A 13,069-nucleotide genomic window follows, 5' to 3' on the forward strand; every position below is an offset into this window, starting at 1 on the left:
AAAAGGAAGCCAAAGTCTAACCGTTCCTTTTTAAGTGGAAACCTAGGCACTCTGTGTGTGTGTGTGTGTGTGTGTGTGTGTGTGTGTGTGTGTGTCTGTCTGTCTGTCTGTCTGTCTGTCTGTTGGGGGCCTCCCCGACTTCCCCGGAGAGCTGCAGAGCCCAGCACCTCTGGTCCCCCTCCGCGGCCGCGGGGATCGGGGGCCCAGGACTTCGGCGAAAGGAGACGGGGCAGGAAAGCGTGCACCTACCCCTGACGGAAAGGAATGCTTCTCTAGGGAAATGCACCCCTCTCCGCGCCCCTCTGCGCCCTCCCCCCGACCCCCTCCCCAAGGCGAGAGGGGAGGGCCCGAACCCGGGGCCCTGAGCTCCCCGACGCGCCCGCTGCGGCCCGCTTCGGGCAGCCTCACCGGGTTGGGCCGGTTCCCGCGCCTTACTCGAAAGCAGGTCGGGCCCCCGGTGCGGGTTTTCCGAGGATTTGCTGAGGGAGCCGGCGGGCCTGAGGTTCTCACGCTGCCTGCGCTGAGCTGGGCACCCCCCACACCCCCCTCCCCGCCTCCGGAAAACCGTGGGGCGAGAGCGTGGCTCCTGTGAATACGCTGCTCCCACCTTTTTCCGTTGGGGCGACTCTGGGCGCTTTCCTGCTCTCAATGTTTCTGGAAAGGCCGGCGACCAACTCCGACCCCCCGTGCAGGGGCTTGGGGGCAAATCCCCTTCCCGACGACCTTGCCCAAATCTTCTTTCCTGCCTAGACCGGCGCCTCGGCTATCTTCTGGGTCTCCCTCGCTAAAAATAAAGGGAAACTGAGGCACAGGAGATGCAAGAGATTTGCTGGAATCGGGGTGGGAGATCATGCGGATGGTTTCTCGGTCAGCGGGATCCTTGGCCAGCCTGGAAGATGCATTGTGTGAAGGGGAACAGACGGGGAAGGGTGGGCCGAATGGGGGTGAAGACCATCTAGGCTAGAGAGGAGGAGCTGCCGGACACGGAGCCCCCACCCCCAGGAGCCCCACAAGGAGCCCTGGGGAGGAGGACTCTGACTTGAGAGCCACCAAGCCAGCCTCCCCGGCTCCTGGTGTCGTCTCAAAAAACCAGACGCTGAAATGATCCAGACATTACAGAATTATAAACCGACTGGATTTGCCCTCAAACCGGCAATTGCCTCCCTTTTCTCCTGTCTCTCCCTTACTGGGGAGTCTCCCCTCCGCGGCCAGTTCCCTCCAAAGAAACTGCTAAATGATGGAAGATTGGCGTCAGCTGAGTAGGGCCCTTGGCGGCTTCCTCCCCTGCCACCCTCCCCCCACCTCCTCCTTCCCCCACTGGACTGGTGTGGCCAAATCTGGGAGCGGAGGGTGGGGGGGAGGCTGGGACTCTGAGTATTTGCCCAAATGCTCCAGATTTATTTGTGTCGATGTGGCTGTGGCTCCCTAAGAGAGGAGACATCTCCTAGGAGGAGATGGCCAACAAGAAGGCTAATAACTAAAAATAAAAATAGGGGCGCCTGGGTGGCTTAGTGGGTTGAGCGTCCGACTTTCGCTTAGGTCATGATCTCGCGGTTCGTGGGTTCGAGCCTCGCGTCGGGTGCTGTGCTGACTGCCAGCTCGGAGCCTGGAGCCTGTTTCAGTCTGTGACTCCCTCTCTCTCTCTGACCCTCCCCTGCTCACGCTCTCTCTCTCTCTCTCTCCTAGAAACAAATAAAACATTTTTAAAAATTTAAAAATTAAAATAAAAATAAAACTTTATTAGCTTTGGGGGACTAAAATTGTGTGTGTGGAGGGGTCTCTGGTCTTGCTTCTGGACGTACGATTAGAGTCGATACAACTTGAGGATCACTCTAGATGGTTTGCTATATGGGCAACCAACCAGAACCCTTTCTCTCCGATATTCTATCAGTAAAGGTGAGAGATTTCCCCTCCCCCGTGGGGGCGGGTGGCTGGGTGGTGGGTCTCCTCGTGGATAAGGGCAAAGCGGGCCTGACGAGCTCCCTGCAGGAGCTAACAACTCAGGTAAAGGGAAGATTCCAGCCAATCGCCAAAGAAAAGCTAAACAATGGCTCCAGCTTATTTCTCCCAGCGTCGGCTGCGCCGGCTGGCCATTTTGGTGTCCTAGAAGGCCAGCCTAGCGGGTGCTGAGCTGGGTCATCTATACCTGTGACAACACGGGTGCTGGACGATTCCAGCCCCTGCCGCCCTCCCGTCCGGCTTGCTAGGACTTTCCTAAGGATGCACAGACTGCATCCTTTTCTCTGGGGGTGAGTGGGGGTTCCTCTGGATTCAGTCCCTCGGGTGGGGAAGGAATTAACTGGTTACTGGTTAATTGGCTCCTTCAAATGCTAGGTCGGGGCATCTGTGTGTGAGGACGCAGCTGCCATCTGTGATCCTGTCAGTCTGTCTTTTCACGGGGGAGGGGGTAGATGGNTCATGGGGAGGGTGACCCCTCCACCCCCTGCGTTTATTAAATCCCCACACGCTTTGAAATGACCTCAATGTTCCTTTTCTTCTGAAACTGAAAATTCGAGTGAGCCAGAGACGGAAGAGGATTTTATTTCGTTTCAGTTCGTAGTCTCGGTGGCCGGGCAGTGAGTGCAAACAAAATGTCCAGGCCAAGACTCTGGCTGAGATGCGGACTGAAGGCCGCGGGGAACTGGAGGCACCGGCCAGGATGGAGTTCTGGGGGCCAGAGGGAGCTGAGGGGTTTTGGGAATCCGGCCTCCCTTTTACTAAAAAATAAATGAGTTCTGGCATCCAACTCAAGGAAGGGAATTAAAGGAAGTAAAAGGGAAAAGAGAACCAGGAAGAAAAAGCTGGAGGGGGCCTTTCTCAGCTCAGAGCTGGCTCGGTACAGGGTCCCTGGGAGGGACTCCACTTGGGGGCCAAAGACTGAGAGAAAGTCTCCTCAAGTCTCTCCTTCCTTTTCCCCCTCAAAGACCCAGACTCTTCTCTGGGGCAGGAACCCCAGACACAACGCAGAAGCCTCCCACCCCTCCACTGCTTGCCATCCNACCCATGAACCATGAGATCACGACCTGAGCTGAAGTCGGACACTTTACCGACTAAGCCACCCAGGCGCCCTGTCCTCTTTTTAAAAAAAAATATTTATTTTTGACAGAGAGAGAGTGCGAGTGGAAGGGAGCAGAGGGGGTGCGCAGAGGATCTGGAGCGGGCGGGCTCCGCACTGATACCAGACAGCCCGCTGTGGGGCTTGAACTCATGAACCATTGAGATCTTGACCTAAGATCCAGACCTGAGCTGAAGTCGAGTGCTCCACCGACTGAGCCCCCCAGGCACCCCCAGTTTCTCTTTAAAGAACCAGCTTCAGCTTTTCAACCCCAGCAAGTCAAAAAAGTTTTTAAAATGTAGATTCCTTGATTCTGGGAACCATCCNTGGGAAGGAGTTTACATCCCAGGAAGAAATTCCACATTGCACTGGAGTGACTGTCAGGACAGAAGGCAAACGTGAATCTTGGATGATAAGGACCCAGAGTCCCCAGCAGGAGGAGGAAGTGCTGCTGCCGGCTCAGCAGAAGGAAAATTCAGCATAAATTTCTTTTCTGCAGTGAGATGACTACACATGTCCTTTGCAGATATTGCCAAACAAGTGAACAAGGAATATAAGCGTGTGTGTGTGTGTGTGTGTGTAAAACACCAGATTTTTTTTTCTTTTTCAAAATGTTTATTTATTTTTGAGAGAGAGACAGAGTGGCAGCAGAGGAGGGGCAGAGAGAGAGGGAGACACAGATTCCTAACCAGGCTCCGGGCTCTGAGCCATCAGCACAGACCCCAGCGCGGGACTCGGACCCATGAACCACCAGATCATGACCTGAGCTGAAGTCAGACGCTTAACGGACTGCAGCCACCCAGGCGCCCCATCACCACATTTTCTAAGAAAGAAATCCTATCAAATCAGGAGTCGAGAAAACAAGACTCAATTTCTTAATACCCCTAGCCAGCTGTGTAAGCTCATTCTCCCTCGCTCAGGCATTGTCTCTCTCTCTCTTTTGGTGTCACTGCTGCTGGTATGAGTAAGCTCTCTTTAAGCTAAAGTCACACTTCTATCCCCCCCACCCCCGAGACTTTCAAAGGATAAATACAAGTTTTGTGTGTGTCTCAGGATCACAGGCAGCCGTTACTCAGGATGGATTATGTGAGATTCAGTTTACGAGGGCAAATTGTGTTTCACACATGAGTCACCTTGAATAACCCAATAATTAATTAAAACCATGTCCTGCGGGGGAGAATTTATTACAGTCGCGGGCTTTTTATGAGCTAGGTGTAGTTTGGAAATGAAAAGTGTGAGTGCTCTTCAATGAGGTCTGCGCTCCATTCTGCACTGGCTCTCATGCAGGACCCAGAGGTGGTGGGAGGGACTTCAGCCTGGAAGGGTAAAGGGGAGCAGCTGGGTGGCCCGGCCCTCCCCCACCCCCCGCCCCTTCAGTGTCTGTAGCCAGGGCCCCAGCCAGTGCCTTCTGGAGCTCCTTCCTCTTGGAAACGAGCTGGGGCCTTGGGTTGGTGGAGGCAGCAGAGGTGGGAGCCTTGGAAAGAGGGAAGGGGGCAGGGGCTGCAGGGAGGAAGCTGGGGAGGGCTCCAGGCCCCTCGACAGTCCTTGGGTACTTGGGAGAGGGCATCCTGGTACTCCTCTCTAGGCCTAGAGGTCACAGCTTCTCTTACTGGACACCACCAAGCGCAGGTCTCTTCCCAGTTGGGGAGGTAGTGTTGCGTGGCTGTGGGGGCAGTGCTTCTCCACCGGAGCGAGGCCAGAACAAGGTTGTGGCCATCTTCACCTTCTCAGCCGCCTCCAACTAGGAGAGAAACAACCCATTATTTACATATGTATAATCTACTTTCAGTCTTCGCTTCCTTCCTCTTTGTCTCCTAGCTGCCTTGTACAGAAGGTTGGGTGGAGGGAATCACTTCCATTTTGCAGATGAAGAGACTGAGGGTCAGAGAGGAGATGGCTAGCCCAAGGGCACACAGATGGCAGCAGGTGACAGGGGAGGGACAGAAGTTCAAGCTGGCCCTGTCACAGATGCCCTAGGGGGCAGGAAGGAGTAAAGGATGCTCCTTTTACTGGAGTCTGGCTACTCCGTGTCAGAAACAGACCGCGCTCTGGTTCCCGTGGGGAGCGAGGAGCTCTCTGGGGGCACCCCCCATGGAAGGAAGTAGACAGTCCCCCGCCAATGGCAGCAATTTTGCCTCTAGGTCTGGGACTATATATTCAGTCTTGGACACTCTCTGGAAGCTGGATAACCCGATGTTTCGTCAGAGGATCNGGGGAGCCAAAACAAGGCAGGAAGTGGGGGGTGGAGGGAAGGGAGTCTGCCTGGCAGGCTCCTGTCCTTTTGAGAGGGAGCAGAGGGAACTATGTAGCTCTCCTGTCCCCAGCCAGCTGCTGTGGACAGTGGCTTCTTATTCTTTTTTTTTTTTTTAATGTTTTATTTATTTCTGAAAGAGAGAGAGAGTGCGTGAGTAGGGGAGGGTCAGAGAGAGAAGGAGACACAGAACCTGAAACAGGCTCCAGGCTCTGAGCTAGCTGTCAGCACAGAGCCTGATGCAGGGCTGGAACCCACGAACAGCGAGATCATGATGTGCGCCGAAGTCTGATGCTCAACTGACTGAGCCACCCAGGAGCCCCAGTGGCTTATTTTTTTTTTAATGTTTTATTTATTTCTAGAAGAGAGAAAGACAGGTGAGCAGGGGAGGGTCAGAGAGAGGGGGAGTCACAGACTGAAACAGGCTCCAGGCTCTGAGCTGGCAGTCAGCATAGAGCCCGACGCGGGGCTCGAACCCACGAACCGCGAGATCATGACCTAAGCGAAAGTCAGACGCTTAACCGACTAAGCCACCCAGGTGCCCCAGTGGCTTCTTATTCTTATAAGAATAAGTTGTTTGGTCCAACATAGAGCAGTAATTTTTTTTTTAAATTTTGTTTTATTTTTGAGAGACAGAGAGAGTAAGCAAGGAGAACAGCAGAAAAAGAAAGACAGAATCTTAAGCAGGCTCTACGCTCAGCGTGGAGCCCGACTCAGGGCTCGATACCACGACCCTGACATCGTGAACTGGGCGGAAATCATGATTTGGATGCTTAACCCACCAAGCGACCCAGGCACCCCCAGAGTGGTCATTTTTTCTGAGGATGACCAATACTTTTGAGAATTGGGTTGACCCAGGTTTTAAATGAATAAACAGCAGGAGGAAAAGGAGAGGAGGAAACTATTATCGGTTATAAGCAAGGTGAGAGATGTATCAACCACATGTAAGGTGTGGATTTTGTTTAGGTCAGGCTTTGGAAAACTAATCGTAAAAAGAATTTTGAGACAGTGGAGGAAACTGAAACATGGATAGTAGTAAAGGATTAGTGGTAATTTTGCTATATATGATCATCAATGGAAGTTTTCTTAAAAGAAAAAGAAAAGAAGAAATCCTTATCTGTTAAACATCCAAACAGAAGTAATTTTGGGTAAAATGATATCTAGGATTTGCTTTAAAATACTTAAGAAAAAAAACACCCAACCCTGAAATAAAGCCGGCCAGCAGTTGATAATTATTGAGACTGAATGAGAAGTATAAAGAAAGCATTATTGGGGTGCCTGGCTGGCTCAGTCGGCTAAGCGTCCGACTTCGGCTCAGATCATGATCTCATGGTTCGTGGGTTTGAGCCCCGAGTCAGGCTCTGTGCTGACTGCCGGCTCAGAGCCTGGAGCCTGCTTCACATTCTTTGTCTCCCTCTCTCTCTGACCCTCCCCTGCTCACACTGCCTCTCTCTCTCTCTCTCTCAGAAATAAATAAAACATTTAAAAAAATTTTTTAAAGGAAAAGCATTATTCTCTTCTGCGTATGTAAATTTTACTTCTTTTTGCTTTATTATTTACTATTCTGATATGTGAAGTGTGCCACTAGAAAACTAATTAATAAAGTGTGGGTCCATATCCCAGAGAAACACACGCACCAACTTTCACCTCCAATTTCAAGGCGTGTGAGCCATGGAAACCGGTTTGCAAACTTCAGGCTAACCAGACCCCTATTTTCCCCCAGGACGGGATAGAATTGGAAAATGACTTAGCAGATCAACGACAGCATATTCTCCACAGTGCGGGGGGTGGGGGAGTGTGGGCAGCCCAGCTGTGAGGCGCTCAGGAGTTTGGGCTTCAGACATTGGGGTGTAGGTGAAAATTTCCCAGCATGCCTCTGTTGCTGCTCATACAGACCCAGCTCTTAAGTGAGACACAATGGGGAGAAGTAGGGTGGAGTAGGGTGGAGGTAGGGGAGTTGAATTTAGTCCCCACCTTTGTAGTTTTAAAAATCAGGAGGGGGGAGGGTCAATATTTTATTTTCCCAAACCCTTTATTTTTCCCTTTTCCCTTTGATAACTTCTCACATATCTTATGTCTCTTTTCAGTCTGGGTTTGTACTTTTTAATGAGATGTATTTCCATTTCAAAGCCTGGAAACCGCTTGGTGTCTGAACAGGGAAGAGAAAGTGAAATGGTCAGAGCCTGGATTTGGGGCCCTGAAGACACGTGCTGGAGTCCAGCCTTCATCACTCATTAGCCTCAAGAAACGGGACCAATTAATCTCCTAAACCTTAGTTTTCTTATATACAATAAAACAAAAACAAACAAACAAACAAAACCCCAATAGTAACAACTGCCCTCTATCCAGTTCTACTGTGGGGAGGATTAAATGAAAGTGACATACAGGGCACGTACAGTCCCCAGCACAGGGCACACTTCTTAGGATCCTAACAAGAATTCTGAAGCGGCCCCGGGCGAAGCCCGAGGGGCCGCGGGGCAGGGATGTAGGGGTCTGGCGGGGCCAAAGTGGCGTCCAGGGAACGCCGATCCTGAGCCCGGTCGCACGCGCCCCAGCGCACCGCTTCCGACGCCGCCGCACTAAGCAGGTTTTGGTCCAGCGGGAACTTCCGTCTAGAGGTAGAGCCTCTGCCTCAGGGTAAGGGCTCCCAGTTGGGAGGGCGCATCCAACGGCACAGAGGTCTCTGCGTGGGTGGAAGGGTGGTCTAGGAGGAGGCTCCCACGCTCCCCAGCTGTGCCTTCGGAGGTCAGGACGACCGGTCCGCGGGACGCTTTGCCATCCGAGAGCGGGTGGGGAAATCTCGCTGGGTGCGGTGTGTTCCGCTACAGTCCTGAAAAATCTGCCTGACCCGGGTGTTTAACGTGTGTGCGGAAGAAAGGGAAGAAAGGCTCTTGGAAGAAAGCGGGAAAGTCTTTAGGCCACCCTTCCTCTTGATGGAGAATTGTTCCTAGGATCCTTGGTTCCTATGAAATTTCCTTTCAGGAGGGAGCCGCCTAGCCCCCTGGCGCGGATCTGAGACCACAAAGGGCCCCTGGAGGAGGAGCTGGTCTACCATCCATCTTTGGCGGCTCTGGTTCAAGCCTTGGCCAGCACCCCTGGGACCGGTGATTCCTGAGGCTAAGAAACACCATGCAGATGGGCGAGCAGGGGACAATGAATGACGCAGAACCTAAAGGTAGGCTGGTATGGGGGAATTCCAATCCAAGGCTGGAGGGCAAGCACCCCCCACCCCCCCATCCCTGCCTGCATCAACCAAAACACACACGTGTAACCAGAGATCTGAGCTGGATGGACCTTGCCAGATCGCGGGGGTTACTGAGGAATTGGTAAGGATGGAGAGATGGGGCGGCGGTCTGCTTACCATGGCTCTTCCCCAGGCCCCCATCCAGGCCTCTAGGGCTGAGCCCCGTTCTAAGGGAAAGTTTCCAGGCTAAACCTTAGGAATAGGAAACTGAGAACCAGCCATGATCTTGCTCAGTGTGGGGCTGGAACAGCCAGACTTGGAGTCCCTCAGGAGGGCGTCCCTGAGAGGGCGTGCCTTTGTGGCCGAGCTTTGGCCCTGTAGGGCCCTGTAGATGTGCGGCCAAGCTTGCAGAGCTTCTATATAATCATGTCCCAGTCAGCCTGGCTTTTGGGACTCCCCCAGAGCAGACATGGAGAGGGACAGTCAGGGCACCACTGGAAGTTCCCACAATGCATCTGGCTTCCATAGCTGTCCACCTTCCGTGGTCTCAAGCTCTCCTCCTCTCCCAACATGGCAGCTCAGAGCTGCCTGGAACCACAGGACCGGCCATTAATTCTGAGGTCAGTTCTTTCTGGTTTGAGCAAAACAGCTTCTTTCTCTCGGTATCTGCGGTCCAGCCACTTGAGCACATAGCTGGCTAAAACTGAATGATCTTTAAGAATCCCCCCAACCCCAAACGCCCACTGACCAGTTTGAGTAACTACAGAATTTGGGATATCCTATTCTTCAAGGGGAGAAGAGAGAAAGGGGAGCCCCACAATATCCTCCAATCAGAGATGGCCCTAATTAATGAATCCATAAGAGAAAGCTTTTCTACATGCTTAAGCTCCTAGACCGTTAGCCCTTGGTATTAGTTTTTACACAGTAGCCTCCAAGATAAAAATCTGCTCCCAAGCGCTTACCCGAGCCACATAAGCAGCTCGAGAGGGGAGCAAAGTTCTTCATGTCTCTGGGGAAAGAGTTCTGGCATCCGGGGCCAGTATAGCAGCTACCAGTCTCCTCTAATTGTGGACAGGGCTATAGAATCTGTGGAGACCAAATACAAAACAATTTTTGGGGGGGGGCAGGAGAATTTTCAATTTAAAATGGAAGGCCTTACAATGGCCCTCTTGGCGCATTGGGCAGCGCGTCAGTCTCATAAAATGAAAGGCATTTCATTTACCCTCTCAGAGCTTTTAGAAAACCCCCAAAGGAAGCTGGAGGAGGGAGAAGTACTAGTTTAAGCCAGAAATCCAGTGCCGGAGCTCTGCTCCAGCTCCATGTTAATGGGATCTCATGTTAATGGAGGAATCCCAATATCAGCTCTGGACATTTAGGGTCAGCGTAGACAGACGGCCGACAATCGGCCAGATTCCTCCAGATTCATAACATGTTGGTGTCTGGGGTAAATGGCTGGCCCAGAACCTTGGTGGCTTAAGATGAGCTTTCCTCCAGGTCAGAATACTTAGGTAGTAACCAGGAACCATCTGACATTCATCTCAGGCTGGAGCCGAGATTTAGAGAAGCAGATGGGGTGTGTGTGTGTGTGTATGTGTGTGTGTGTGTGTGTGTGTGTGTGTGTGTATGAAATGCCTGCTTTTCTCCTCCCCCAACTTTGTTTCTTGGAACAGATAACTTAGTGGAAATGGAAAGCAAAGGGAAAATCTTTCGCTATAGAGGTGGCGGAGAGAAAAAGAAGGTGGGGCCACAAGTGGATCAAGTTCTCAACCATCGGAAAGGTCGCAGGCCTCTCAGTGAGGAAAATGGAAACCAGAGCAAGAAATCAGATCTCTCAAACTGTACTTTCCCCAATGCCTCAAACCTACAGCTCCACTTTGGGCCAATTAGGTGGGTTTGCACTTGAGGAGCAAGGCCCTTGGTGCTGACATTGCACTTCATTGCGGGAAGGAAAACTCAGTCTTGTCTCTAGCAGGGTCTGTGCAGTAGCAGCCCTGAAAGGAGCCAGTGTTTATCCTGATAATTATCATCTATGGCCCCACTCACCCGACAGAAAAAAACCAAGGGGGCGATGGGGTAGGGAGGTTGTAAGCGACTGAAGTTACTTTCTTGAATTTGAGGGTAAGTTTTTCGATCTATTCCCCATTCCTGGGTCCCATCCAGGACCCCAGGACCGCAGGGACTAGAACAAAGGAAGCCGAGTCTCTCAGGACCCGGAAAGCTGTGGCAAACCCCAAAGATGTTGGCTGTGCGTCTCCACTTGAGGGTCCCACTGCTGATACTCCACTCCCAGTGTGTGCAGGAGTGAGGGGGTTACAGGGCTCCTCGGGGCATTAAAGGATGAGGGTGGAGGAGGTGATCTCCCACACCAGTTTGGTCCCATTTAATGGGCTACTGTGGAGTTTACACCCTGGGGCTGACTGATCCCTACTGAGTCAGCCCGGGATGCTTGACCCACAGAGCCAGGTCTCAGGGCAGGGCTCCCTCAAGAAGCCTAATAACTGTGCCCCGCCCTAGATCCTCTCAGAATAACCAGTGGCCAGCCCAGTGGCCTATTTGTGGCTCTCTCCAGGGTTTTCTTCCCCACCGACGCCCTCAACCTCCAGGAATGCTCCCTCCCCTGTTCCTGCCGCTGCCAATCCTCAGCCCAAAGTGACTGCTGCACAGGCTTAGAGAGCCTGTCCAGCCCTTCCCTCCTTACACAGGCAGAGGGGAACTCGGAGGCTCAGAGAGGGGAAATGACTTTGCCCACCCAAACCTTCCTTTCTTTTTTTATTTATTTCTGAGAGAGACAGCGTGAGTAGGGGAGGGTCAGAGAGAGAGGGAGACACAGAATCCAAAGCAGGCCCCAGGCTCTGAGCTAGCTGTCAGCACAGAGCCCGATGCAGGGCTCGAACCCACGAATGGTGAGATCATGACCTGAGCCGAAGTCGGACGCTTAGCCGACTGAGCCACCCAGGCGCCCCCACCCAAACCTTTCTTAAGACTGTGCTCTGCAGTGCCACCCTCTAGGCCCCAAATTCCTAGTGGTTTGGGCCAGAACCGCACTGGGCTCTTCTGGGTTGGGTGCTGGTGTGGGTGACTGAGGCCGTTCTTCCCAGTAAAGCCCAGGGCCCGGGACTTTGGGGCCGGCAGGGCTTCTAACTGGACACACAGCACACGCGGCAGGCTTCTGGCCCACAGCTGCAGGACCCAAGACTGGAGACTCCTGGTCTCTTTTCAGCGGCCCTCAGTTCTGCCCACCCCCGTCTTACTCTCCCCCTCCCTCCCCCTGCTCCAGACCCCACTCACGGTTCTGGTTCTTGGGCTTGGCTAAGTGCTTCTCTGTTTTCCAGGCGCCATCAGTGCCCGAGGAGGAATCGCGTCTCAGATCCAGTGTTCCGTGCAGGAGGCCATGATCGGCTCATTGTGCCGCTCTCTCCTACACTCACCTGCCTCTAAAGCTCTTGAGTTTGTCCTGAGACGGTCCTAATCCCGGGATGTCTCCAGATTTCTCTGGGTGGGGAGGGACCGTGGAGGTGACAGTGATCTCCTTTTTGAGAGCTGTGCCTCCAGTCTCCGATTCGTGTAGCTCCTGGACCAGGCCATCAATTTGTCCAAAAGCCTTTCCTCTAAGGTCAGGAGGGGCTCAGTGTGAACCAGTTCAGAGAGAAGGGCCTGGGTCCCCTCTCATCCCCAATCTCTGGCAGGGCTCCGCAGCCGGCGACCCGCCGCCAGGCCGCCCTGCAGATTGACCTTGCCAAGGGCAGCCTCCGGCCGCCGCGAAGAGCTGCGGCCCCATAGGCCCCTTCCAGACCTCGGAGACGAACAATGGAAAATTGAGAGAACCAGAAAGGAAACAACGAGTGTGTGTGTGTTGGGGGGAAGGGGGCAGAGAAAAGTAAATCGGAGATAAGAGAGAAAGAAATGGAAACAAAATAATAAAGAAATAAATGAGAAGGAAAGACTGGAAAGGAGGAAGGAAGGAAACAAGAGAAAACGAAAGAAAGAAAAAAGAAAGGAGGAAGAAGCAAACAAAGAAAAAATAGGGTAAGGGACAGATGGGGAGAAAGGGACCCAAGGGTAAATAAAGGAACACGGGGATGGGGAGGGGGGAGAAGGTAAGCAATAGACGCAGAAAGAAAGAATGGGAGAAAGAAGGCACAAAAAAAGAAAGGTGATTAAAATCAAAGAAAAGAAAGGCAAAAAGGAAAATACAAACATAAAAAAAAAAAAGAAAGATACCAAGAGACTAAAGACAGACGAAAGAAAATGCAGATAGAAAGAAAGGATGTTAGAAAAGACGAGAGAGAAAAGAGCACATCCCATTAGGCCCTTTTCATAAAGGAAGCGACTCCAAGCCGGTATGGGCGGTGGAGCCCTGACCTTTCCAGAAAAAGAACTGTCGCCCCCGCAGATAAATTTGCGTTGTTCTTCGCGGCCGATCATACACGTTGTTCCAGGTGGGAGAACAAAGACACCGGCGCTCACCTTGCTTTACAAAAAAATCATACATAATTTAACAAATGCCCCAAGTGGGCCGAGGAGGCGCCTCTCGCCCCCTCCCCCTCGCTGGCTCTCCGGGCCCCGGGCAGGGGCGGGG

The 13,069-nt window shown here is 52.6% G+C and overlaps 1 long non-coding RNA gene across 1 annotated transcript in view; it reads right to left on the reverse strand.

Annotated features, from left to right (window-relative positions):
* Positions 1-4,229: 4,229 nt before the first annotated feature.
* The window catches only part of LOC144242087 (uncharacterized), a 13,338-nt gene continuing 4,498 nt past the window's right edge, over positions 4,230-13,069 (reverse strand). The window contains exons 2-3 of the long non-coding RNA XR_013338298.1: positions 4,666-4,796; positions 4,230-4,371 (exon numbers count right to left, since the gene is read on the reverse strand). This is a non-coding gene — a long non-coding RNA (uncharacterized LOC144242087). The remainder of the gene's footprint in view (positions 4,372-4,665; positions 4,797-13,069) is intronic.

The sequence above is a fragment of the Crocuta crocuta genome, unplaced genomic scaffold (assembly GCF_008692635.1).
Source record: "Crocuta crocuta isolate KB4526 unplaced genomic scaffold, BGI_CrCroc_1.0 scaffold352, whole genome shotgun sequence".
Taxonomy (NCBI): Eukaryota; Metazoa; Chordata; class Mammalia; order Carnivora; family Hyaenidae; genus Crocuta; species Crocuta crocuta.